The sequence below is a fragment of the Lepidothrix coronata genome, unplaced genomic scaffold (genome assembly GCF_001604755.1).
Source record: "Lepidothrix coronata isolate B3197 unplaced genomic scaffold, Lepidothrix_coronata-1.0 Scaffold40, whole genome shotgun sequence".
Classification (NCBI taxonomy): Eukaryota; Metazoa; Chordata; class Aves; order Passeriformes; family Pipridae; genus Lepidothrix; species Lepidothrix coronata.
Genome location: NW_016690220.1, coordinates 967,165 through 971,985, shown reverse-complemented (window position 1 = coordinate 971,985; position 4,821 = coordinate 967,165).

The window sequence follows — 4,821 nt, the reverse complement described above, 5'->3', positions numbered from 1 at the left end:
CTGCCATGGCCCTAGCAGAAGGAACCTAGAGGAGGATTGCAGAAAAATGCCATTTCTGTGCAACATGTAGGTGAAATGCAGAACTAATCTGTCCAGCCCAGCCAACCTGAGCTTCTTTTGACACACAGCTGAAAAACTGTAAGCTGTCAAGGAGGATAAGGAGAAAAGCATCACGACGTTTTGCCAGCCACATGGACCCCCTCCCCTGCACAGTGACCAACAGCCACAGGGAAAGGCAGCAGGTATGCAGGGAGAAGTTTCCACAGGAGATGCTTGGTTCACAGTCCAAAGCAATCCTATGTGAGCCTGCCATGCTGTCGTTCCCTCCAAGCTGATAGACCAGCCAGTGGAAGGGAAGGATGGACTTTACTAGGAGGTACCACTCCTCACTCCAAACTGAAGTGTTATCTGCTCTGGTCATTTGCTTGGAAACGTTTTTAGGTGTATATGAGGTGATACTCTCTCTGTCTTCTTTATGGATTTCTGTGGGGCAGGAGAGAGAGGACTGGGAACTTCCTCAAGCAGCTCTTAGCTTGGGCAGATGTTGCTTGGTTACACTCTGAATAATTTTCAAAATTTGTGTTAAAGTCACAAGGGTAAGAGATTTTAAATACATATATAAATTAGAGCTGAGATTGCAGGGAATGAGCAAACAAATGCATACAAATGCATACAAATATGAGTCCTAGCTGGCCTGACTAAGCTCCAGACATGAAAAAAATACTTGTAACATCTTTAGTGAAATTTTCTACAGTTCCAGGTCCTGATGGTACAGGTTGGGCCTGACAATATAGCTGAGCTGATCAAAGCCAACCACCCCTGGAAGCTGTGAAGAGAAATCACATTAGCAGGTTTAGACCCTCAAAAGATGTCAAAGTAACAAAATCCCTTTGCAAATACCAGAAGGTACTTAGATACCTTTGAGTCGCTAGTCTAGGCAGGTCCCACTAAGCATATTATGTGTATTTAACCTCATATTATGGGTGTCAGGAAGGACAGGGGTTTCCTTCCCTCTCAAACTGGGGACTAGCTTGTGTCCTTCTTATCGTGCTGCGTCCTCAACAGCTCAACTGCCCCTGCAGATGTCCATGCATGATATACATGTCATCCTCCCAGCCCTGGCTCTGGACAGGAGCCCAGGGAAGCTAAGGAGCTTCCAAAAAGCCGTAAGTTCATCAGGAAGAGTTTTCCTTCAGGACAGAAGACTGTGGTGACTCACTTGCCATGGGACCGAGGGGCTCCTTCGCAGCCACTGCCTTCCTCCTCTGTTATCAGCACATCAACAGTATATATGAATACTCTGGAAGCGCAATGAAATGGTTATTTCTAAGACTACGAGCCATGTTCAGGCATTATCCAGCCAAAGGAAGGGCAGTAAAAACACCTCCCTTTGCAGCAAGTCTGCATGGCTTCTGAAGGTGGGCCAGAGCTGCATCAAGAGCCTGCCTGAATCAAGTCTGAAGGATCAAGCACCTACAAATCGTCCTCCTTGTTTCTCATTTGGGTATTTCATAACTATACGTCTTTAGCGCAGCTATCTCCTGCCCCCAAACTCCATTTGAGTGGCAGAAATATCAGCCCATGCTCCTTACATTTTTTACGTTGATTGGCAAAGTAAGGGCAGCTTAAGTTTATGTAAGCATTGATAATATAGGTGCCCTTGGTTTGTTTTGCAAACCCTGCATCAAATCCAGGTAAAACAGGAAGCTAACCTGATGACCTAAATAAAGTCCTATTGTGTTTTTTTCCACCCTTTCTAATAGTCCTTATCACCATGTTTGTTACACCTCATCATTATCTAAGAAGAACACAGTCTTATATTATTTGTGAGTCAGATCAGTCATTTGAGATCAGTCATTACTACTGACACTAAAGTTGCCACTATTTTAAAGGTACATTTGTTTAAAAATGCTTTGGTCTTTGTGGCATCTTTAACCCGTTGCAGTCAATTTGATACATTAAAATTATGTGAATTTGGGTGCTATTGTAATATTGCAATTTGTATTTGAATTTTTTCAATTCTACTATTCATCAACAGAGGCTCCGAAAAGGTCAGAGGGAGGTCTGGTAGACTAAAATCAATCATTTCCATGGTGCTACCCTGCTGAATTAATCAATTATAAGTGTTTTCAAGGATCTTTCGTGCCACTTCCAACTCTTGCGTATTGCTAGACTGTATATTCAAAGAGTCATGCTGCATTAATTAGCTTTTGTGGAGGACATGCCTTTCTTAAAAAAAGGACTGTTTAGTTGGTTGCAGGAAGTCAGTCTTGTCCAATGACTGCTTCCCTGGATAAATGGTCAAAGGTGTCTATATGAAGGCACTAAGTAAAGAAAATCTATACCAACAAAATTACATTTTATACTTTATATATAGTATATATAATAGAAATATTAGATAGTGTATATATTTTAACATACAGAGAAGATTTGAAACACAAAAGAAAGTGAGGAACGTGAGATCACTTGAAGCTGATTGTTTGGCTAATTGTGTTTCAACTCTAAGACAAGGGATAATTGTGATCTCTCCCTCCATCTTTATGTGACATAGTGTCCTGCCCATATATCAAAAATTACATAGTTCTTCTCTCTCTCGTTGAATTAAGCTGTGCAAAAATTATTAGTAAAGTATAATCTCTTCTGGAACTATGACTGGAGATAATAATCATGTTTTTCTGGCACAGACACTTTTGAACTATGACACAATTGTTTTGGTATTGCTTTAATTAGCAACCATAATTGCTAATTAAAATGAAAACAAGGTACTTTATGTCTCAGGTATTTTCATTAAATGTAATTTACTTTAAAATAAATCAAACTGTGGCAATAACAGATTTCATGTATCTTCTGAGCCTAAGTTTCATCCGCCATGGGCTCAGTGTGTGTGTATGACAGCAATGTGAGCAAGGCGGCTGTGTGTGCACCAAGGGCTGGCAGGGTGCTCTGGTGGGCACACCCGTGGCAGGGGGTCATCTGGGAGGGTGCTTTACTCCCCATGGGAGAGGAATGGGAGAGATGCCCTTTGACGCAGCCACAAAAAACCCCTCTCCTGAAATTGCTCTCTGCTCTGTAAAAGAGCCTGTCCTTCAGCACATGCACCTGTGGGAGGCTTGTGCTCTGATTTTTCATCTCTTTTACAGGTTTTGCTCTTGCTGTTGTTGAAAAACAGGAGCTTAAAACCCTCTTGCTGTGGTGGCAGGTGGAATTTGGGGAGCATTTATTCCTTCAAGGCAAAATGTGCGTTCAGCTTACGATTTCATTTGCATGGAAATCTTAAAATGTAGCTGGGGCAGAGATGCTGTGTTGTTTATGCCAGACCTCTCTCACCAACTTCTCCATAGAAAGTGCCAACAATAAGAGGCCATTTTTTTGTCTCGGTTAGTTGATGAGAATTGTTCAGTAACGCAGAAACACAGTATGTCTGAACAGAAATATGCACGTTGGTATTGCAAATATTCAATTGGAGGCAAGATAAGGCTCAATAAATGCAAATAAATTGCATGCCTGATAAACTTATATGTGCTGCTAAATCCACGTGAATTACTAACACAATATAGAGCAAGTCCAGTGGTCATAGCTCTTCGGTGGCACATTTTTGATACAGCAAACAATCATGGTCCAACTGAGTGGTCCATGACCCCTGCCCTTTGAGATAAACCTGCCACCTTTTCCTTCCACTCGCTGTGAGTCCCACCAGAGACTGTGACTGCTTGTTTTCCCCAGGAAGGAGTGGAGGCCTGCAGCCTGTCCTGCCCAACCTGCAGCCATGCTATCCCTTATACAGGGCCCAACCCTGCTCTCCCAGGTGCTGGGAATGAGGATCACTGGACTTGCAATCAGTTCATCACAGATGCAGCGCAGTCCTAAAGTCTCACAACAGAATGTTTCCCCTCTCTGCAGGAGAAGAGAAAAAGGTACTCCGGAGGCTGAGATTTTCAGCGTGATACATCTAGTGATCAGCCACCCCCAGATTATGTAGAATTAAGTACAATTTGTCCAGCATTTATGTCCTTGAAAGTGAAACAACCCAAAACAAACAAACCCTGTGAAACTGAGAAAGAGTGGTGTAATTCTCCCGTCCTTTATTTAGCTGAGGCCATAAAAGGACTAAGGACTTTTAACATCCTGCTCTGTCTGCTGAAGGTTAAACTTGTTGTGACCTCCTCAGTAACAATCACAGTCAACTCCTTTGAGTGAGCCTGTGTATCAGGCCCACTGGCAGGAGATCAGATCTTCTCTCAGATGAAGCCAAATCCTGCCAGTTCTGTCTGCAGTCTGTTATTGCCGAGGTTTCTGCAATCCGTTGGCTGTATCTCCTGTGCGGCTGTATGAAACAAGAAATTACAAGGTAAAAATGCTTCTCAAAACTTGCACAGACTCTTCTTTTAGCTATAGATTTCTTTCAGCTATAGATTTCTGAGAGGAGTCACCAAAGTTCGGCTCCTACAGAGACCACTTTCATTACAGTGGCTCACCCCCCTCTGGGCTCCAAACTCATGCCCACCTCGTCACAGATGCTGTGATCTTCTGCCCACTAATTCAGAAAGGACAAGGTTGTCTCTATGAGGCTCTTCCCAAGCCATTACGTAGCATCTAGAGGAACATATTTGGGGAAAACAAGAGGACAAGACATCAGCAGCCTTACAAAAATGAGCCTCTAAGATACTGTGCCCAAGTGGACCAGTTCCGGCTCCCTTTCCTGTCCCTACAGAGAAAAAAGTCCTACCATGTTCCCAATGTCTTTATATTTGCTAGCTATAAGAAAGACAGCCAACCATAATCACAATGGGATTTGCTCATAGTATTTATACAGCATTTCTC